The sequence below is a fragment of the Canis aureus genome, chromosome 19 (assembly GCF_053574225.1).
Source record: "Canis aureus isolate CA01 chromosome 19, VMU_Caureus_v.1.0, whole genome shotgun sequence".
Classification (NCBI taxonomy): Eukaryota; Metazoa; Chordata; class Mammalia; order Carnivora; family Canidae; genus Canis; species Canis aureus.
The window spans coordinates 48,359,501-48,384,104 of record NC_135629.1 but is presented as its reverse complement, the minus strand read 5'-3'; the positions used below and the strand labels follow the sequence as shown (position 1 = coordinate 48,384,104).

Here is a 24,604-nt window from a genome sequence, read left to right as displayed (position 1 = left end):
AGCCACTGTGGAAAACTGTGTGGAGGTTCCTCAAAGAGTTAAAAATAGACCTGCCCTACGACCCAGCAATTGCACTGTTGGGGATTTACCCCAAAGATATAGATGCAGTGAAACGCCGGGACACCTGCACCTCGATGTTTATAGCAGCAAAGTCCACAATAGCCAAACTGTGGAGGGAGCCTCGGTGTCCACTGGAAGATGAATGGATAAAGAAGACGTGGTCTATGTATACAACGGAATGTTACTCAGCCATTGGAAACGACAAATACCCACCATTTGCTTCGACATGGATGGAACTGGAGGGTATTATGCTGACTGAAATAAGTTAATCAGGGAAGGATAAACAATATATGGTCTCTTTCATTTGGGGAATATAAAAAATAGTGAAAGGGAATAAAGGGGAAAGGAGAAAAAAATTAGTGGGAAATATCAGAAAGGGAGACAGAACATGATAGACTCCTAACTCTGGGAAACGAACCGGGGGTGGGGGAAGGGGAGGTGGGCGGGGGTGGGGGCGACTGGGTGACGGGCACTGAGGGGGGCACTTGATGGGATGAGCACTGGGAGTTATTCTATATGTTGGCAAATTGAACAACAATAAAAAATAAATTTACAAAAAAAAAAAGTCGGTCTGTGTTATTGCACCTGACTTTAGGATCCAAAAATTTATTTGCCACATTGTGCTTTTCCTTCTGGAATTGTAAGTTGAGAACACAAGCTAGTACCTGTTTACACTGTGAAGTGGATATTGTTACAGAGAACACACCAGAGCCTTTCTCCCTGTTAAGCAAATCATGCCCGAGTGAATGTATGATCTGTGGAGAAACCCCTGTAGTTTTTACCTGCTGATGCTGTCTGTCTTGTTGGAGAATACATTTTGGATGTTTTTTTTTTTCTTTCCTCCCCACCCCAAAGAAAAAGAGAAGACCTACACTCACCTGCACCTTACTCTATCACAGGACCACAGCCTTACTACTCAAAAGAGTGGTCCACAGACCAGGACCTGCAGCACCAACATCACTCAGGAGCTTGTTAGAAATGCTGAACTCCTGGGCCAAGCAGAGTCTGCATTTAGGCTAGAACCCTTGGTGATTCCTCTGCACTTTGAGGTTGGAGAAGTGCAGGTCTAGACTACGTTTCCTCACATTTTCAATTTGACCTTTAAGGTAGGGTCATGATGTGTGTTGGGAGCTGTCCTGCTCAATGGAGGTATTGAGCAGCGTCCCTCAGACATTGCCAGATACGCCCAAGAGGAAGGAATCACCTCTGGTTGGGACCACTGGTACAGAGTTTGACAACTGTGAGCATCCTGACAGAATGCAATTAACACCCATCCCTTTCTGCAATGATAACTGAGAAGATCACTAAATTCTTCAAGCCCCATGTTTCCATGGGGAAGGGAGTTCACACCAGCGCTTCCTCATAGAATGTACTTCCATAAAAATTGAATCAGGCAACTCCTGTAAGGTGCTAAACTCAGATTACAGTTCATAAAAAAGATCTAAATCTATCTCTAACAATTAACAAACATTTTATAATGATATTTTAAGCCATAGCTCTGAACTTGTTATAGAAGTGTAAAATTCCTTTTTTTTATATATTTTTTATTTATTTATGGTAGTCACAGAGAGAGAGAGAGAGAGAGAGAGAGAGAGAGAGAGGCAGAGACATAGGCAGAGGGAGAAGCAGGCTCCATGCACCAGGAGCCTGACGTGGGATTCGATCCCAGGTCTCCAGGATCGCGCCCTGGGCCAAAGGCAGGCGCTAAACCGCTGCGCCACCCAGGGATCCCTATAAGTGTAAAATTCCTAATTGTTTTACTCTCATAAAGCCGAGGGTGAAGTGGCCAGGATTTTATATTACAGGAAAAAACTTATCATCTTGGTTGAGAAAGGGAAAAGTAACTTTCTAGAGATATCAGGGGTTGTGTCTCCACCACAAGTCGATGCTTTGAAGGGCCCAAGGGTCCTAGGCAGGATTGATTCCTCAGTCTTAAACAGGAGAAAATATTCACTCAGGATTGGGATAAGGTGCTGAAAGGCAGAAGAAGAAATAGAAAAGTAGTAAGAAAAAATTACTTCACCTGGTCTCCTAGGAACAGAAATTCAACAGGAAAAGTTTCCTTTCTGTCCACATCAGTATCCCAAAGGGAAATCATGAGCCTAGAGGTGGGAGGAACAGGATGGAAATGTGCCTAATGAGAAGCCTGAAGCAGCTGTAAATACCTCCTCTGATGCAGTCCCATAGCTCAGGCAACCTCGGGATGGACAAGACCTGGTCTTTTCCTGTGCAGTCGTAAGTCTGGCCGGGGCACTGACGTTTGACCCACTGCTATTCTCCTGTCTGGGGACACAGCTTCATCTCTATCAACCAGCCACATAGGTATTTTGATTTCCATGTACAGACCTTCTTCTCAGAGACCCTACCTAAATGAGTTTTACCGCCCAGTAGGGACTGCAAGAGAAGGTGAAGAGAAGGAAAGTCAAGAGCATTTACCTGAGGTCACCTGAGGGCCAGTCCAGCCTAGCCCAGAGATGAGAGCTTGCTGTGGATGTTTGCTGGCTTGATTGAGAAATTTATTGATTGATTCATTTATGTATTTATGATGCTAAATATAGAAGTGAAATGGAACTCAGAAATCCAAGGTTCAAGTAAATCTTTAACAACTAAATCATAATCATAGAAACCCAATCATATGGGGGAATGGGAAGCATAAAGGTAGAACATGAGACCAAGGATCTTTGCAATTAACCAGAGTAGAAAAGTCAAAGTATTAGCGGTGGAGGGATATATGGTGAAGTGAGGATATGTCTTTTCATTTTTAAGATGGGACATATCAGACTACACATCCATACTAATAAGAACAATTTAGACAAAAGAATTCTCACAGGTATATCTATGCAAGAACAGTACATGAAACATACATATCACAGTAACTCCTCTCCCTTGAGTATTCAAATGAATTTTTTAATGTATTATGTGAAAAGGGGTATGCTAATGAGCTTTCTTTACAATTACCTTATTACTTGTGAACCTGACTATGGTCTGGGTTAGCTAGCCACTCACTTTCTCTGTCAAAAATTGTCTGTGGGAGTCCTTGGGTGTTTGCAGAGTGGGACAGAGTGGCTTTATTCCTGTTTTTCATTGTGTTTTTTCAAGCAAAAAAATTGGTGTTTATTTCACCAATTTAGCTACTTGCCATTTTGCTTTTTTATGTATGTGTAGATATATTTGTGCAGAATGTGTGAGAGTATATAAATTTTGTGTGGTAAAGTCTGTGAGTTAGTCATAATATATTCCCTCCACTTCTTTTACTGATTGATCTATTACCTTAATATTTATTCATCACTTGTGAATACCTGCTTTCTTCTGCATACTTACTGCTCACAAATCACCCTTTATACGTATTTTCAACTAGTGTTCACATCTCTGTATTCCTTATTGTTCGTTGTGCCCTTTTATTATTGGATCTATTTCTAAAATAGGAATGCCATTACATGAAAGGCATTCTTCTTTATGTTTGACCAGGAATCATCTCTACCTTCCATAAGCATACTGGTCCCATGTATCTTTATGTGAGGTGAAACTAAAACTTTAGAGACCACTCTTTCTCCACATTAAAAGACCTTTTCATATTCTTTTCTCCTGAGTCCTTAACAATCTAATTTAGATTTGTACCATCGTCAATTTAATTAAATTCCTACTCTCTTAAATATCTTTGTTCAGAAGTTGAAGACTTCCTTCAATTTGATTTCAGACAGTTGTTTTGACCCACTCTGTTTAACCTAAATGCACTTTCATTGTTCTTCTTTCATTCAAAAGTTTCACTTATTTTAAAACTATGCTGTTATGCATACTTACACATTCATACAATCAACTGGACTGTATAAAAAAGATACTAATGTATATCATAAGTACTCTTTATGTTCTGCACAATCTCTTTTTTCTAGTTTTTCTCCCCCATCCTTCTGACTCAGGAGTGTATAAGGAGTATAAGGAGTACCTTATACATGTCCCTCTAGTCAACCAGTGTAATTCTGTTTTTTTTTAAACAAAAGATTTTATTTATTGAATTGACAGAGACAGAGTGAACACAAGCAGAAGGAGCAGCAGGCAGAGGGAGAGGGAGAAGCAGGCTTCCCATTGAGCAGGGTGCCAGATGCAATGGTGGAGAGCTCGATCCTATGACCCTAGGATCATGATCTGAGCCTAAGACAGATACTTAACTGAACGAGCCACCCAGACAAACCATACATACTTAATTTTTTTAAACTTCATTCATTCATTTTTCTTTTTCTCTAGACCCAACGTAGGGCTCTATCTCACGATCCTGACTGAGATCAAGAGTTGAGTGCTCTTCTGATGGAGCACACCATCAAATGTGCTCCTTACATTTCATTTTTTCAAGAACCCTGGAATCATGGCTCAGAGTCACCACTTGTCCAGTGAGACCCCCCATTCACCCCACCATGCGGAGGTGCCATCTGTTGGGCTGGTTTACGTTTGTCCATCTTCCTTCCTCCTTTTAGTGGACAGAAGGTGGCTTGGGAAACAGTCAGTGACGTATGTGGAATGAGACTGAGGATTTCCTCTGGGAAGTGGGTGCAAAAGGGCAGACATGTTGATGGAGAACCAATCAACTCTTGGCATCGCTTTAGAAGCAGAGGCGTGCTTGCTGGCCCTCACCCCAGGTGGATGAGTCAGAGCTGTCCCCTGCCAGGCCTCCCTTAGCCCTTCGCCCTTATCACTCCATGCTTGTGTTTGGCCTCTGAACCCTAAGACACCACGGTCATGTGTTGAAGGCCCCCTCAGACTCAGCAGGCTGCACCATGCCACACCCTCCCAGATGCACCCCCACCCCTGGGAGGCATTAGAGTGAAACAAAATTCAGTAGATTTATAATAGCAAAATTCCAATCATCTAAATGCCTAACGTACTACAGCTATTAACATGACTTATTCCTACATTAATTATAATTTTAAAATGAACATAATATACTAATTTTTAAAAGCTATAAATAGTATATACAGTTCAATCCCATATTTGCAAAAAAAAATTGTATATGTACATGGAGAGGTGCCTAGTAGAATGCAGTTTGGAAGGGGTGCCTCGGTGGCTCACTTGGTTAAGATCTTACTTTGGCTCAGGTCATGATCCCAGGGTCCTGAATTCGAGCTCCACATCAGGCTTGGCACTCAGCAGGGCATCCACTTCTTGTCCCTCTGCCCCTCTCCTGCTCCTCTTTTACCTCTGTCTTGCTCTCAAATAAATAAATAACATCTTTTTCAAAAGAAAATAAAGAAATGAAAAGAAAAGAAAAAAGAAGAGAAAAGACAAGGAAAAGAAAAGAAAAGAAAAGAAAAGAAAAGAAAAGAAAAGAAGAAAAAAAAAGAAAAAGAAAGCAGACTGGAAGACTGCTATAAATAGTTCAATGACTATTCTCTCTTATTTTTTTAAAGATCTTATGTTTAAGTAATCTCTACACCCATCGTGGGGCTCAAACATAAAACCTTGAGATCAAGAGTTGCATGCTCTATGGACTAAGCCAGCAAGGTACCCAAAGAATATTCTCTAGTTAGTAAGATCACAGACTTATTGTCTTCCTTATATTCTCTGTAGCTTCTTTTTTTCTTTTTTTTTATATAAATTTATTTTTTATTGGTGTTCAACCAGTATAATTCTGATTCATGATTTCTATGCCTGCATGACATTGCATGGTGTGGCTGTGTCATTTACACTTTTGATGGCCTCTTATATTTTTTTCTCACTAAACTACAATGTATTCAGGGGCACTTGAGTGGTTCAGTGGTTAAGCATCTGCTTTTGGCTCAGGTCATGATCCTGGGGTCCTGGGATGGAGTCCCACATCAGGCTCCCCACAGGGAGTCTACTTCTCCCTCTGCCTATGTCTCTGTGTCTCTCTCTGTATATCTCATGAGTAAATAAAATCTTTTTTAAAAAGTACTATATATCAATGTTATGAAATGTTAAGTATTTATAAATACTTAAAACTATGTTTCACAACCAAAACCCACCACAGAGAAGGATCTGGCCCAGAATGTCCATAGTGCAGAATGTCCAGACTGCAAAACCCAAAGTTAAAGAATATCTGTATTTTTAAAAAATATTTTATTTCTTTTAAGTAATCTCTACACCTAACATGGGGCTTGAACTTACAACCCGCAGCTCAAGAGTCCCGTGCTCTACCAATTGAGCAAGCCAAATGCCCCAGAGAATGTCTGTATTTTTAATATTTACAACTGACTTCAGAACCTCCGCAAAATGTTATAACACTTCTAAATTCTGACAGGAAAATTACAAAGTACTCTTTTGTTAATGTTTAAAAATTCCAATCCCCAATTAATGTGACAGCCTTCTGAGCGTTTTCTTGGGGTGATGGGTGTGAAAGAGATTTCTTATTGAGTTTTTTAAACCATCTGTGAGCTCAAGTAAAGGCTTATCTATATGATTACCATGTATACTTGTCTATTATTATTATATGTACACGTATTATATGCCTACTTATCTATAATTATCAGCATTGCATATAATTTTCACAAATCACAGTTTCTCTATTGACTTTTAGTTATATATTTTTGGCCATAAAATGGTCTTAAGTTTTATTTAGTTAAATATATCTATCTTCTTACCTCTGAGTTTTTTTGCCTTGATTATGATAGTTTTATTTTTTTTTATTTTTTAATTTAAATTCAATTTGCCAACATATAGTATAACACCCAGTGCTCATCCCATCAAGTGCCCTCCTCAGTGCCCATCACCCAGTTACCCCATCCCCCCACCTACCTCCCCTTCCACAACCCTTTGTTTCCCAGAGTTAGGAGTCTCTCATGGTTAGTCTCCCTCTCTAATTTTACCCCACTCATTTTCCCTCCTTTCCCTTACAATCTCTTTCATTATGTCTTATATTCTACATATGAGTGAAACCAACTATGATGGTTTTATATGTAGGTTTCTAGATATGCATCTAAAATGGAATGGAATGGTTACTCCTAAACTGAGGTTTACTCCTTCTGATTTTCGTGAGTTGTGTGAGATAAGGAGTCACTGTACTTCCTTCCAGGTAGAAGGCTATGTGTGCAAACTTCCATTTGACAATACAATCTTTTCCAGCTAAATTGAAATGCAGCTTTGTCATGTATTAAATATTCATATATAATGAGGCCTAATTCCTGATTCTTCCACAAATACTAAAAGTGGGGATCCCTGGGTTGCTCAGCGGTTTAGTGCCTGGCTTCAGCCCAGGGTGTGATCCTGGAGTCTCAGGATGGAGTCCTGCATCGGGCTCCCTGCATGGAGCCTGCTTCTCCCTCTGCCTGTGTCTCTGCCTCTCTCTCTCTCTCTGTCTCTCTCATGAATAAATAAATAAAACCTCTTTTTAAAAAATACTAAAAGAGCATCTTCTATGTTACAGAAATGTCTAAGAATTTTAAAAATACTTAATTGCCTCCTATTTCAAGATCTTGGGGAATTTTATTATTTGTTCATCTTGATTTTGTGGAATTACTGCTCCTGTAGATCCTGTTTCAGTTCTCAAAACTCCCTTCAATGTTGCTGGATATGGTTGTACCAAAACCACCCTCTTTAACCTGGTTTTCTCTCCTCTGTCATTCTCTGTATTTCATAATGTTTCCTTGTTTTAAATTTGTTTCTATATAAGTGCATATACATCCACACCCATGAAGAAGATGAACAGTGCAGGTGAAGTCCCTGCTCCTTTTGTCCTTAGGTCACAGTGACAGACAAGAGCACGGTGAGATAAATGTGAGTACGAGAAATGCCCTCAGATAAGTCACATGAAAATTATTCAGAGTAAGAGGATAGATTGCCACAGGCTGTTTAGGATTTTACAGAGTCTGGGGAGGCCTTTGCATGTTGAACAAGGAACAGAACTGTGAGTAGTTGTGCTCCTGAGACTTGTCAAGAAAGTGACTAAAACTCAAAGGCTAAAAATAACAAACACAAAAAGATGTCATATAGAAAAAGTGATACAGGGATTCATCACATCCTCAATTGGGCCAAATAAAAACCAACTGGTCAAATAAATATGTAATAGGCACAGGAAAAACAAGTCTTCTGCTATCTGCTATCTGGTAATAAAAAGGCCCAAATGTTGTGAAGTATTGTTTCCTTCTTTTTACTAATTTTTCTCTTGTGATGTTCAATCTGTAAGGTGTTTCACACCATAAAGATGTCATTACTTTGTCTTTTGGACAAATTTGTTTTTCCTCTTTTATTATTTTTGCTAGGTATTAATAGGATGAATCCAGAATGTAATGCCACCAGCACCAGGGGAGCTTTGCTTCCTAACAGTCTTTCAGGTCAGCTGAACATATTAGATCATTTTACTCTTTATATCCATCCCATTTCTCCCTCCCTCTGTCTGTCTCTATTTCTCTGTATTGAACACAATTTTTTCTTGGTGTTATTTTTTAAATTTCTTATTTAAATTCAATTTAGTTAATATACAATGTATTATTAGTTTCAGAGGTAGAATTTAATGATTCATCAGTTGCGTATAATATTCAGGGCTCATTACATCACATGCCTTCCTTAATACCCATCACCCAATTATCCCATTCCCTCACCCACCTCCCCACCAGCAACCCTCTATTTCTGTCCTATAATCAAGAATATTTTAGGGTTTCCTCCCTCTCTTTTTTTTATCTTATTTTATTCTTCCTTCCTTTCTCCTATGTTCATCAGTTTTGTTTCTTAAATTTCACTTATGAGTGAAATCATATGGTATTTGTCTTTCTCTGACTCATTTGGCTTAGCATAATACACTCTAACTCTATCCATGTCATTGCAAATGGCAAGATTTCATTCTTTAATGGCTGAGTAATATCCCATTGTGTATATATATATACCACATCTTCTTTATCCGTTCATCTGTTGATGGACATCTGGGGTTTTCCATATTTTGGCTATCATGGACATTGCTGCTATAAACATTGGGGTTCAGCTGCCCCTTTGAATCACTGTTTGTGTACATTGGATAAATACCTAGTAGTGCAATTGCTAGGTCATAGGGTAGCTCTATTTTTAAATTTTTGAGCAATCTCCATACTATCTTCCAGAATGGCTGCACCAGTTTGCATTCCCACCAACAGTATGAGAGGGTTCCCCTTTCTCCACATCTGGGCCAACACCTATTGTTTTCTGTCTTGTTAATTTTAGCCATTCTGACCGGTGTGAGGTGGTATCTCAATGTGGTTTTGATCTGTATTTCCCTGGTGATGAGTCATGTTGAGCATTTTTTTCATGTGTCTCTTAGCTGTTTACAATTGTACCAAAAACCAAAAAAAATTAAAAAAAAACAATTGTACCAAAAACCATAAGATATCTAGGGATAACCTAACCAAAGAGGTAAAAGATCTATACTGTTAATTGTAGAACATTTATGTTAAAAAATTTGAAAAAGACACAAAGAAATGGAAAAAATTCCATGCTCCTGAATTGGAAGAACAAATATTGTTAAAAATGCCTGTTACCCAAAGCAATCTATACATTCAATGTAAACCTGATCAAAATACCACCAACATTTTTCACAGAGCTGGAACAAACAATCTAAAATTTATATAGAATGAGAAAACACCCCAAATATTGAACACAACTGCTGGGTATGTTTTTACATTCTTATGGAAAAGATGATATTATTTGTATGCATTCATATCCTAAACAGTGTGTTGGAGTGGTTGGGGGGGAGGTGAGAAGGACATAGAACACACAATAAGAGGGCGTGGTGTGCTGTGTTGTGTGTATGTGAGAATGTATGTGTGCTTGTGTGTCCATGCATGTGTACACATACACGTTGATGAGTGAGAGCAGTCCTCAAGCAAGAACACACAGGATTCTCTATTTCAAGGTGAGCCTTATAGTACACAGGCCAAATTCACTCAACAGATAATACTAAGGAGGGATGTTCAATGGACAGACAGGACACTATTGCAATCAGATCATAAAGCACAAGAGGTACATAGTGTGAACAAGGAAGTCCCTGTGTCTTAAACTGTAAGCATCTATGATGCCAATGGTTCTACAAAATTCCCTGCCACCACCTCTAATCACTTTCCCTCTTGTCCATTCCCCTCAACCCATTGGATTCCTTCTGAGCCTTGATTTTCTAACAGAAGCACTACCTCAGGGCCTTTGCACTAGCCCTTCCCTCTGCCAGGAAGACCTCTGGTCTTCCACCCTCTTCCTTGAGGTCTCTGTTCAAATGCCACCTCCTTAGCCAATCTTGACTGAACACCCAACATAACACCCACCCACTCTCTCCTTTAAACCGTTTCTGTGTTCTTCATAGCATCTGTCCCCATTTCATGATTATTTAATCTTTATTTCTACTTCCATCACCATCACAGAATTGTAGGGACTTTTGCTTTTCACCCCCTACACTTTATGACTAGAATTTTGAAACATGGTCCACACTCTATATATTCCTCAAATACATGAAAGAATTTCCTACTAAGACTATACAATACTTGAACTGTTGGGAAACATCTGATGTTGGGATGAAAATTCCAAATCTTAAATTAAAAAGAAAAAAATAAAATTCCAAGTCAGAGAGGAAATGGAGATCACCTCAAAGGACCCAGATCCATTCAAAAATATTGAAATTAGTTTCTTGACTGGAAAATATAAATTGTTGCATTTCCACAATGTGAACAATATCCATTTCTGTGAAAATGAGTCATGTTATTTTCCCCTGTCCTAGTAGTCGCCTCCACCATATGGACCCAAGAAATGATACAGGAATTTCAGAATTCTACCTTATGGGATTTTCAGAGGAACTAGAACTACAGCCCCTTGTATTTGGGCTTTTCCTCTCCATGTACCTGATCACTGTGTTTGGAAACCTGCTCATCATCCTGGCCGTCAGTTCTGACCCCCACCTCCACACCCCCATGTACTTCTTCCTCACCAACCTGTCCTTTGTAGACATCTGTTTCACCTCCACCACCGTTCCCAAGATGCTGCAGAACATCCAGACCCAAAGCAAAGTCATCACCTATGCAAGGTGCCTCACACAGATGTACTTTTTTATACTGTTTACAGGATTAGACATCTTTCTTCTAACTGTGATGGCTTATGACCGGTTTGTAGCCATCTGTCACCCCCTGCGCTACACGGTGATCATGAACCCCTGGCTTTGTGCACTGCTGGTCCTAGTGTCCTGGGTCCTGAGTGTCCTGCATTCCTTGTTACAAACCTCCATGGTGTTGCAGCTCTCCTTCTGTACAGAGGTGGAAATCCCCCACTTTTTCTGTGAACTGAATCAGATGATACAACTTGCCTGCTCTGACACCTTTCTCAACAACATGGTAATGTATTTTGCAGCTATGTTGCTGGCTGGTGGTACCTTCCTTGGGATCCTTTACTCTTACTCTAGGATTGTTTCCTCCATACATAGAATCTCATCAGCTCAGGGCAAGTATAAAGCATTTTCCACTTGTGCATCTCACCTCTCGGTTGTCTCCTTATTTTACTGTACGGGCCTAGGAGTGTACCTTAGCTCTGCTGCTACACAGAGTTCTCACTCAAGTGCAGTGGCCTCAGTGATGTACACAGTGGTCATACCCATGCTGAATCCCTTCATCTACAGCCTGCGGAACAGAGACATAAAGGAGGCTCTGATGAGATTCTCTGGGATGCCAGCTCTAAAAGAGCCAATCATCCTGGGGCTGAAGAGGTGCCCATGATTGCAAGGCCCAAAACCTGAGCCAAATCTTGAGATCCTCTGATCAGATTCTGGAAGTGGGAAATGCCTCTACTATTTTTTTTCCTGAATTTCTATTTCTTCTTTGCCTTTCTATATAATTTACGATACTCACTTTATTAAGCTTTGTGATATCTCTGATATCCCAGAGATTTTTCCCTTTGTCATTTTCCTACTCTCTCAATGCTATTCCTAACCTTGGTTGTGAAATATTTGGAAATCCTCATTTTTTAAAGGACTACATGTATCTGCTAAGAATAATTTCTTCTCAAATAAAATATATCATAGTGAGTATTTTTTTGTTTGTTTTGTTTGACCAAATACTACTCCTATGGAAAATCTATACTTGTCCACCATAGCTATTTATATAAATTTATAACAGAGAAAAATCTGAGACCACTGTGCTTCACTTTATGAACATGATTCCTTTGTATATAATTACCTTAAATGCTCTTCCTGAGAATGCACACTTTGACACACTGGTTGTTATAGCTGATCCTGAGGATTTTTCTACATATTAGGATCCTGTTGTTACACAGCTTGTGTCCACCATGTCTACCCTAGTCACTAGCAAAAGAAATGATAATAAAAATCCATGTCTCCAAGTGGAATCTACATCGAAAGACATATATGGAGAAAAATAGATTGACATAATATGGCCTTGGAGTCGATTTGGCTTTAAGGATGATGAAGCAAAATATTAAATCATAGATTTATTGCTTGCGAAAAATTTCTTTCTCAGGCACTTCATCTACTCATTACATTATGGAATATTGGGGCAGCCCAGTGGCTCAGTGGTTTAGCACCGCCTTCAGCCCAGGGCATGATCCTGGAGACCCAGGATCAAGCCCCAGGTCAGGCTCCCTGCATAGTGTCTGCTTCTCCCTCTGCCTGTGTCTCTGTCTCTTTCTCTCTGTGAGAGAGAAAGAGAATAATTTTTTCATTATTCTCATTAATAAAATCTTTTTAAAAATTAAATAAATTATGGAATATCAGGGTCCATTTGTAAGGTATATTCAGTAAATTGAACACCAATGAAAAATTAATTTATTAAAAAAAGAAAAAAAATGACTTGAAAAGAACTCACAGAGGAAGACATAGACATGGCCAACATGCACATGAGAAAATGCTCTGCATCACTTGGCATCAGGGAAATACAAATCAAAACCACAATGAGATATCACCTCACACCAGTGAGAATAGGGAAAATTAACAAGGCAGGAAACCACAATGTTGGAGAGGTAGCGGAGAAAAGGGAACCCTCTTGCACTGTTGGTGGGAATGTGAACTGGTGCAGCCACTCTGGAAAACTGTGTGGAGGTTCCTCAAACAGTTAAAAATATACCTGCCCTACAACCCAGCAATTGCACTGCTGGGGATTTACCCCAAAGATACAGATGCAGTGAAACGCCGGGACACCTGCACCCCGATGTTTCTAGCAGCAATGTCCACAATAGCCAAACTGTGGAAGGAGCCTCGGTGTCCATCGAAAGATGAATGGATAAAGAAGATATGGTTTACGTATACAATGGAATATATCTCAGCCATTAGAAACGACAAATACCCACCATTTGCTTTGATGTGGATGGAACTGGAGGGAAATGCTGAGTGAAATAAGTCAATCAGAGAAGGACAAACATTATATATGGTCTCTTTCATTTGGGGAATATAAAAAATAGTGAAAGGGAATAAAGGGGAAAGGAGAAAAAAATTAGTGGGAAATATCAGAAGGGAGACAGAACATGATAGACTCCTAACTCTGGGAAACGAACCGGGGGTGGGGGAAGGGGAGGTGGGCGGGGGGTGGGGGCGACTGGGCGACGGTCACTGAGGGGGGCACTTGATGGGATGAGCACTGGGAGTTATTCTATATGTTGGCAAATTGAACAACAATAAAAAATAAATTTACAAAAAAAAAAGTCGGTCTGTGTTATTGCACCTGTCTTTAGGATCCAAAAATTTATTTGCCACATTATGCCTTTCCTTCTGGAATTGTAAGTTGAGAACACAAGCTAGTACCTGTTTACACTGTGAAGTGGATATTGTTACTGAGAACACACCAGAGCCTTTCTTCCTGTTAAGCAAATCATGCCCGAGTGAATGTATGATCTGTGGAGAAACCCCTGTAGTTTTTACCTGCTGATGCTGTCTGTCTTGTTGGAGAATACATTTTGGATGTTTTTTTTTTCTTTCCTCCCCACCCCAAAGAAAAAGAGAAGACCTACACTCACCTGCACCTTACTCTATCACAGGACCACAGCCTTACTACTCAAAAGAGTGGCCCACAGACCAGGACCTGCTGCACCAACATCACTCAGGAGCTTGTTAGAAATGCTGAACTCCTGGGCCAAGCAGAGTCTGCATTTAGGCTAGAACCCTTGGTGATTCCTCTGCACTTTGAGGTTGGAGAAGTGCAGGTCTAGACTACGTTTCCTCACATTTTCAATTTGACCTTTAAGGTAGGGTCATGATGTGTGTTGGGAGCTGTCCTGCTCAATGGAGGTATTGAGCAGCGTCCCTCAGACATTGCCAGATACGCCCAAGAGGAAGGAATCACCTCTGGTTGGGACCACTGGTACAGAGTTTGACAACTGTGAGCATCCTGACAGAATGCAATTAACACCCATCCCTTTCTGCAATGATAACTGAGAAGATCACTAAACTCTTCAAGCCCCATGTCTCCATGGGGAAGGGAGTTCACACCAGCGCTTCCTCATAGAATGTACTTCCATAAAAATTGAATCAGGCAACTCCTGTAAGGTGCTAAACTCAGATTACAGTTCATAAAAAAGATCTAAATCTATCTCTAACAATTAACAAACATTTTATAATGATATTTTAAGCCATAGCTCTGAACTTGTTATAGAAGTGTAAAATTCCTAATTGTTTTACTCTCATAAAGCCGAGGGTGAAGTGGCCAGGATTTTATATTACAGGAAAAAACTTATCATCTTGGTTGAGAAAGGGAAAAGTAACTTTCTAGAGATATCAGGGGTTGTGTCTCCACCACAAGTCGATGCTTTGAAGGGCCCAAGGGTCCTAGGCAGGATTGATTCCTCAGTCTTAAACAGGAGAAAATATTCACTCAGGATTGGGATAAGGTGCTGAAAGGCAGAAGAAGAAATAGAAAAAGAGTAAGAAAAAATTACTTCACCTGGTCTCCTAGGAACAGAAATTCAACAGGAAAAGTTTCCTTTCTGTCCACATCAGTATCCCAAAGGGAAATCATGAGCCTAGAGGTGGGAGGAACAGGATGAGAAGCCTGAAGCAGCTGTAAATACCTCCTCTGATGCAGTCCCATAGCTCAGGCAACCTCGGGATGGACAAGACCTGGTCTTTTCCTGTGCAGTCGTAAGTCTGGACAGGGCACTAACGTTTGACCCACTGCTATTCTCCTGTCTGGGGACACAGCTTCATCTCTATCAACCAGCCACATAGGTATTTTGATTTCCATGTACAGACCTTCTTCTCAGAGACCCCATCTAAATGAGTTTTACCGCCCAGTATGGACTGCAAGAGAAGGTGAAGAGAAGGAAAGTCAAGAGCATTTACCTGAGGTCACCTGAGGGCCAGTCCAGCCTAGCCCAGAGATGAGAGCTTGCTGTGGATGTTTCCTGGCTTGATTGAGAAATTTATTGATTGATTCATTTATGTATTTATGATGCTAAATATAGAAGTGAAATGGAACTCAGAAATCCAAAGTTCAAGTTAATCTTTAACAACTAAATCATAATCATAGAAACCCAATCATATGGGGGAATGGGAAGCATAAAGGTAGAACATGAGACCAAGGATCTTTGCAATTAACCAGAGTAGAAAAGTCAAAGTATTAGCGGTGGAGGGATATACGGTGAAGTGAGGATATGTCTTTTCATTTTTAAGATGGGACATATTAGACTACATATCCATACTAATAAGAACAATCTAGACAAAAGAATTCTCACAGGTACATCTATGCAAGAACAGTACATGAAACATACATATCACAGTAACTCCTCTCCCTTGAGTATTCAAATGAAATTTTTTTAATGTATTATGTGAAAAGGGGTATGCTAATGAGCTTTCTTTACAATTACCTTATTACCTGTGAACCTGACTATGGTCTGGGTTAGCTAGCCACTCACTTTCTCTGTCAAAAATTGTCTGTGGGAGTCCTTGGTGTTTGCATGGTGGGGACCGAGTGGCTTTTATTCCTGTTTTTCATTGTGTTTTTTCAAGCAAAAAAATTGGTGTTTATTTCACCAATTTAGCTACTTGCTATTTTGCTTTTTTATGTATGTGTAGATGTATCTGTGCAGAATGTGTGAGGGTATATAAATTTTGTGTGGTAAAGTCTGTGAGTTAGTTGTAATGTATTCCCTCCACTGCTTTTTATAAAGTCTGTGAGTTAGTCATAATATATTCCCTCCATTTCTTTTACTGATTGATCTGTTACCTTAATATTTCTTCATCACTTATGAATACCTGCTTTCTTCTGCATACTTACTGCCCACAAATCACCCTTTATACGTATTTTCAACTAGTGTTCACATCTCTGTATTCCTTATTGTTCGTTGTGCCCTTTTATTATTGGATCTATTTCTAAAATAGGAATGCCATTACATGAAAGGCATTCTTCTTTATGTTTGACCAGGAATCATCTCTACCTTCCATAAGCATACTGGTCCCATGTATCTTTATGTGAAGTGAAACTAAAACTTTAGAGACCACTCTTTCTCCACATTAAAAGACCTTTTCATATTCTTTTTCCTGAGTCCTTAGCAATCTAATTTAGTTTTGTACCATCATCAATTTAATTAAATTCCTACTCTCTTAAATATCTTTGTTCAGAAGTTTGTTTGAAGACTTCCTTCAATTTGATTTCAGACAGTTGTTTTGACCCACTCTGCTTAGCCTAAATGCACTTTCATTGTTCTTCTTTCATTCAAAAGTTTCACTTATTTTAAAACTATGCTGTGTTATGCATACTTACACATTCACACAATCAACTGGACTGTATAAAAGATACTAATGTATATCATAAGTACTCTTTATGTTCTGCACAATCTCTTTTTTCTAGTTTTCTCCCCCATCCTTCTGACTCAGGAGGGTATAAGGAGTATAAGGAGTACCTTATACATGTCCCTCTAGTCAACCAGTAGAATTCTTATTCATGATTTCTATGCCTGCATGACATTGCATGGTGTGGCTGTGTCATTTACACTTTTGATGGCCTCTTATATTTTTTTCTCATTAAACTACAATATATTCAGGGGCACCTGAGTGGTTCAGTGGTTAAGCATCTACATTTGGCTCAGGTCATGATCCTGGGGTCCTGGGATGGAGTCCCACATCAGGCTCCCCCCACGCAGGGAGTCCACTTCTCCCTCTGCCTATGTCTCTGCGTTTCTCTCTGTATATCTCCATGAGTAAATAAAATCTTTTTTAAAAGTACAATGTATCAATGTTATGAAATATTTATAAATACTTAAAACTATGTTTCACAACCAAAGCCCACCACAGAGAAGGAACTGGCCCAGAATGTCCATAGTGCAGAATGTCCAGACTGCAAAACCCAAAGTTAAAGAATATCTGTATTTTAAAAAAATATTTTATTTCTTTTAAGTAATCTTTACACCTAACCTGGGGCTTGAAATTACAATCCCAAGCTCAAGAGTCCCGTGCTCTACCGGCTGAGCAAGCCAAATGCCCCAAAGAACATCTGTATTTTTACTTTTTTAGATTTATTTATTTATTTATACATGATAGACATAGAGAGAGAGAGAGAGGCAGAGACACAGGAGGAGGGAGAAGCAGGCTCCATGCCAGGATCCCAACGTGGGACTCGATCCCGGGACTCCAGGATCACACCCTGGGCCAAAGGCAGGCGCTAAACCACTGAGCCACCCAGGGATCCCCTCATCTGTATTTTTAATATTTGCCACTGACTTCAGAGCCTCCCCAAGATGTTATAACACTTCTGCATTCTGACAGGAAAACTACAAAGTAATCTTTTGTTACTTCTTTAAAAATTCCAAACCCCTATTAATGTGACAGCCTTTTGAGTGCTTTCTTGGGGTGATGGGTGTGAAAGAGATTTCTTTTTCTTTTTCAAGCTCACAGCCCTTTTATTTTTTTAATAATAAGTTTATTTTTTTTGGAGTCCAATTTGCCAACATACAGAATAACACCCAGTGCTCATCATGTCAAGTGCTCCCTTTAGTGCCCGTCACCCACTCACCCCCACCCCCTGCCCTCCTCCCATTCCACCACCCCTAGTTCGTTTCCCAGAGTTAGGAGTCTTTATGCTCTGTCTCCTTTTCAGATATTTCCTACCCATTTCTTCTCCCTTCCATTCTATTCCCTTTCACTATTATTTGTATTCCCCAAATGAATGAAACCATATAATGTTTGTCCTCCTCCGATTGACTTACTTCACTCAGCATAATACCCTCCAGTTCCATCCACGTCGAAGCAAATGGTGGGTATTTGTCGTTTCTAATGGCTGAGTAATATTCCATTGTATACATAAACCACATCTTCTTTATCCATTCATCTTTCGATGGACACCGAGGCTCCTTCCACAGTTTGGCTATTGTGGACATTGCTGCTAGAAACATCGGGGTGCAGGTGTCCCGGTGTTTCATTGCATCTGTATCTTTGAGGTAAATCCCCAACAGTGCAATTGCTGGGTCGTAAAGCAGGACTATTTTTAACTCTTTGAGGAACCTCCACACAGTTTTCCAGAGTGGCTGCACCATTGAAAGAGATTTCTTATTGAGTTTTTTAAACTATCTGTGAGCTCAAGTAAATGCTTATCTATATGATTACCATGTATATTGTCTATTGTTATTATATGTACACTTTTCATATGCCTACTTATCTATAATTATCAGCGTTGCATATAATTTTCAAATTATATGCAAACAAATCAGTTTCTCTATTGACTTTTAGTTATATATTTCTGGCCATAAAATGGTCTTAAGTTTTATTTTTTTTTTATTTTTTTTTATTTTTTTTTTATTGGTGTTCAATTTACTAACATACAGAATAACACCCAGTGCCCATCACCCATTCACTCCCACCCCCCGCCCTCCTCCCCTTCTACCACCCCTAGTTCGTTTCCCAGAGTTAGCAGTCTTTACGTTCTGTCTCCCTTTCTGATATTTCCCACACATTTCTTCTCCCTTCCCTTATTTTCCCTTTCACTATTATTTATATTCCCCAAATGAATGAGAACATATAATGTTTGTCCTTCTCCGACTGACTTACTTCACTCAGCATAATACCCTCCAGTTCCATCCACGTTGAAGCAAATGGTGGGTATTTGTCATTTCTAATAGCTGAGTAATATTCCATTGTATACATAAACCACATCTTCTTTATCCATTCATCTTTCGTTGGACACCGAGGCTCCTTCCACAGTTTGGCTATCGTGGCCATTGCTGCTAGAAACATCGGGGTGCAGGTGTCCCGGCGTTTCATTGCATTTGTATCTTTGGGGTAAATCCCCAACAGTGCAGTTGCTGGGTCGTAGGGCAGGTATATTTTTAACTGTTTGAGGAACCTCCACACAGTTTTCCAAAGCTGTGGTCTTAAGTTTTATTTAGTTAAATATATCTATCTTCTTACCTCTGAGGTTTTTTTTGCCTTAATTATGATGGTTTTATTTTTTTAATTTTTAAAATTAAATTCAATTTGCCAACATATAGTGTAACACCATGTGTTCATCCCATCAAGTGCCCTCCTCAGTGCCCATCACCCAGTTAACCCATCCCCCCACCTACCTTCCCTTCCACAACCCTTTGTTTCCCAGAGTTAGGAGTCTCTCATGGTTTGTCTCCCTCTCTAATTTTTCCCCACTCAGTTTTCCTTCTTTCCCTTACAGTCTCTTTCACTATGTCTTATATTCTACATATGAGTGAAACCAACTATGATGGTTTTATATGTAGGTTTCTAGATATGCATCTAAAATGGAATGGAATGGTTACTCCTAAACTGAGGTTTACTCCTTCTGATTTTCGTGAGTTGTGTGAGATAAGGAGCCACTGCACTTCCTTCCAGGTAGAAGGCTATTTGTGCAAACTTCCATTTGACAATACAATCTTTTCCAGCTAAATTGAAATGCAGCTTTCTCGTGTATTAAGTGTCCATATATAATGAGGCATAATTCCTGATTCTTCCACAAATACTAAAAGTGGGGATCCCTGGGTTGCTCAGCAGTTTAGTACCTTGCTTCAGCCCAGATGTGATCCTGGAGTCTCAGGATGGAGTCCTGCATCGGGCTCCCTGCATGGAGCCTGCTTCTCCCTCTGCCTGTGTCTCTGCCTCTCTCTCTGTCTCTCATGAATAAATAAATAAAATCTCTTTTAAGAAAATACTATAAGAGCATCTTCTATGTTACAGAAATGTCTAAGAATTTTAAAAATACTTAATTCCCTCCTATTTCAAGATCTTGGGGAATTTTATTACTTGTCCATGTTGATTTTGTGGAATTACTGCTCCTGTAGATCCTGTTTCAGTTCTCAAAACTCCCTTCAATGTTGCTGGATATGGTTGTACCAAAACCACTCTCTTTAACCTGGTTTTCTCTCCTCTGTCATTCTCTGTATTTCATAATGTTTCCTTGTTTTAAATTTGTTTCTATATAAGTGCATATACATCCACACCCATAAAGAAGAAGATGAACAGTTCAGGTGAAGTCCCTGCCTCTTTGGTTCTTAAGTCACAGTGACAGACAAGAGCACGGTGAGATAAATGTGAGTACAAGAAATGCCCTCAGATAAGTCACATGAAAATTATTCAGAGTAAGAGGATAGATTGCCACAGGCTGTTTAGGATTTTACAGAGTCTGGGGAGGCCTTTGCATGTTGAACAAGGAACAGAACTGTGAGTAGTTGTGCTCCTGAGACTTGTCAAGAAAGTGACTAAAACCCAAAGGCTAAAAATAACAAATAAACACAAAAAGATGTCATATAGAAAAAGTGATACAGGGGTTCATCAAATCCTCTATTGGGCCAAATAAAAACCAACTGGTCAAATAAATATGTAATAGGCACAGGAAAAACAAGTCTTCTGCTATCTGCTCTCCGGTAATAAAAAGGCCTAAATGTTGTGAAGTATTGTTTCCTTCTTTTTACTAATTTTTCTCTTGTGATGTTCAATCTGTAAGGTGTTTCACACCATAAAGATGTCATTACTTTGTCTTTTGGACAAATTTATTTTTCCTCTTTTATTATTTTTGATGGGTATTAATAGGATGAAACCAGAATGGAATGCCACCAGCACCAGGGGAGCTTTCCTTTCTAACAGTCTTTCAGGTCAGCTGAACGTATTAGATCATTTTACTCTTTACATCCATCCCATTTCTCCCTCCCTCTGTCTGTCTCTATTTCTCTGTATTGAACACAATTTTTTCTTGGTGTTATTTTTTAAATTTCTTATTTAAATTCAATTTAGTTAATATACAATGTATTATTAGTTTCAGAGGTAGAATTTAATGATTCATCAGTTGCGTATAATATTCAGGGCTCATTACATCACATGCCTTCCTTAATACCCATCACCCAATTATCCCATTCCCTCACCCACCTCCCCACCAGCAACCCTCTATTTCTGTCCTATAATCAAGAATATTTTAGGGTTTCCGCCCTCTCTTTTTTTATCTTATTTTATTTTTCTTTCCCTTCTCCTACATTCATCAGTTTTGTTTCTTAAATTTCACTTATGAGTGAAATCATATGGTATTTGTCTTTCTCTAACTGACCTATTTGGCTTAGCATAATACACTCTAACTCCATCCACGTCATTGCAAATGGCAAGATTTCATTCTTTAAAGGCTGAGTAATATCTCATTGTGTGTGTGTATATATATATACATATACCACATCTTCTTTATCCATTCATTTGTTGATGGACATCTGGGGTTTTCCATATTTTGGCTATCGTGGACATTGCTGCTATAAACATTGAGGTTCAGCTGCCCCTTTGAATCACTGTTTGTGTACATTGGATAAATACCTAGTAGTGCAATTGCTAGGTCATAGGGTAGCTCTATTTTTAATTTTTTGAGCAATCTCCATACTATCTTCCAGAATGGCTGCACCAGTTTGCATTCCCACCAACAGTATGAGAGGGTTCCCCTTTCTCCACATCTGGGCCAACACCTGTTGTTTTCTGTCTTGTTAATTTTAGCCATTCTGACCGGTGTGAGGTGGTATCTCAATGTGGTTTTGATCTGTATTTCCCTGGTGATGAGTCATGTTGAGCATTTTTTTCATGTGTCTCTTAGCTGTTTACAATTGTACCAAAAACCATAAGATATCTAGGGATAACCTAACCAAAGAGGTAAAAGATCTGTACTATTAATTGTAGAACATTTATATTAAAAAATTTGAGGAAGACACAAAGAAATGGAAAAAATTCCATGCTCCTGAATTGGAAGAACAAATATTGTTAAAAATACCTGTTACTCAAAGCAATCTACACATTCAATGTAAACCTGATCAAAATACCACCAACATTTTTCACAGAGCTGGAACAAACAATCTAAAATTTATATAGAATGAGAAACCCCAAATATTGAACACAACTGCTGGGTATGTTTTTACATTCTTATGGAAAAGATGATATTATTTGTATGCATTCATATCCTAAAGAGTGTGTTGGAGTGGTTGGGGGGAGGTGAGAAGGACATAGAAGAACACACAACAAGAGGGCGTGGTGTGCTGAGTTGTGTGTATGTGAGAATGTATGTGTGCATGTGTGTCCATGCATGTGCACACATACACGTTGATGAGTGAGAGCAGTCCTCAAGCAAGGACACACAGGCTTCTCTATTTCAAGGTGAGCCCTATACTACACAGGCTAAACTCAATCAACAGATTGAGTAAGGAAGGATGTTCAATGGACAGACAGGACACTATTCCAATCAGATCATAAAGTACAAGAGGTACATAGTGTGAACAAGGAAGCTCCTGTGTCTTGAACTTTAAGCATCTATGAGGCCAATGGTTCTACAAAATTCCCTGCCACCACCTCTCATCACTTTCCCTCTTGTCCATTCCCCTGAACACATTGGCTTCCTTCTGAGCCTTGATTTTCTAATGGAAACACTACCTCAGGGCCTTTGCACTAGCCCTTCCCTCTGCCAGGAAGACCTCTGGTCTTCCACCCTCTTCCTTGAGGTCTCTGTTCAAATGCCACCTCCTTAGCCAATCTTGACTGAACACCCAACATAACACCCACCCACTCTCTCCTTCAAATCGCTTCTGTGTTCTTCATAGAACACAGAATGTGTTCTGTCCCCATTTCATGATTATTTAATCTGTATATCTACTTCCATCATCATCACACAATTCTAGGGATTTTTGCTTTTCACCTCCTTACACTTTATGACTAGAATTTTGAAACATGGTCCACACTCTATATATTCCTCAAATGCATGAAAGAATTTCCTACTAAGACTATACAATACTTGAACTGTTGGGAAACATCTGATGTTGGGATGAAAATTCCAAATCTTAAATTAAAAAGAAAAAAATAAAATTCCAAGTCAGAGAGGAAATGGGAATCACTTCAAAGGCCCCAGATCCATTCAAAAATATTGAAATTAGTTTCTTGACTGGAAAATATAAATTGTTGCATTTCCACAATGTGAACAATATCCATTTCTGTGAAAATGAGTCATGTTATTTTCCCCTGTGCTGGTAGTCGCCTCCACCATATGGACCCAGGAAATTATACAGGAATTTCAGAATTCTACCTTATGGGATTTTCAGAAGAACTAGAACTACAGCCCCTTGTATTTGGGCTTTTCCTCTCCATGTACCTGGTCACTGTGTTTGGAAACCTGCTCATCATCCTGGCCGTCAGCTCTGACCCCCACCTCCACACCCCTATGTACTTCTTCCTCACCAACCTGTCCTTTGTAGACATCTGTTTCACCTCCACCACCATCCCCAAGATGCTGCAGAACATCCAGACCCAAAGCAAAGTCATCACCTATGCAAGGTGCCTCACACAGATGTACTTTTTCATACTGTTTACAGGATTAGACATCTTTCTTCTAACTGTGATGGCTTATGACCGGTTTGTAGCCATCTGTCACCCCCTGCGCTACACGGTGATCATGAACCCCTGGCTTTGTGCACTGCTGGTTCTGGTGTCCTGGGTCGTGAGTGTCCTGTATTCCTTGTTACAAACCTCCATGGTGTTGCAGCTCTCCTTCTGTACAGAGGTGGAAATCCCCCACTTTTTCTGTGAACTGAATCAGATGATACAACTTGCCTGCTCTGACACTTTTCTCAACAACATGGTGATGTATCTTGCAACTGTGCTTCTGGCTGGTGGTCCCTTCCTTGGGATCCTTTACTCTTACTCTCAGATTGTTTCCTCCATACATAGAATCTCATCAGCTCAGGGCAAGTATAAAGCATTTTCCACCTGTGCATCTCACCTCTCGGTTGTCTCCTTATTTTACTGTACGGGCCTAGGAGTGTACCTTAGCTCTGCTGCTACCCAGAGCTCCCACTCAAGTGCAGTGGCCTCAGTGATATACACAGTGGTCACGCCCATGCTGAATCCCTTCATCTACAGCCTGCGGAACAGAGACATAAAGGAGGCTCTGATGAGATTCTCTGGGATGCCAGCTCTAAAGGGACCAATCGTCCTGGGGCTGAAGAAGTGCCCATGATTGCAAGGCCCAAAACCTGAGCCAAATCTTGAGATACTTTGATCAGATTGTGGAAGTGGGACATGCCTCTACTATTTTTTTCCTTTCTATTTCTTCTTTGCCTTTCTATATAATTTACGATACTCACTTTATTAAGCTTTGTGATATCTCTGATATCCCAGAGATTTTTCCCTTTGTCATTTTCCTACTCT

At 39.7% G+C, this 24,604-nt stretch overlaps 2 pseudogenes; both read left to right on the top strand.

Moving 5' to 3' along the window:
* Nucleotides 1-10,754: 10,754 nt before the first annotated feature.
* On the top strand, nucleotides 10,755-11,583 carry LOC144289326 (olfactory receptor 7A17-like; annotated as a pseudogene).
* Nucleotides 11,584-23,444: 11,861 nt separating this feature from the next.
* LOC144289325 (olfactory receptor 7A17-like) lies at nucleotides 23,445-24,273 on the top strand (annotated as a pseudogene).
* The last annotated feature ends 331 nt before the right edge of the window (nucleotides 24,274-24,604 follow it).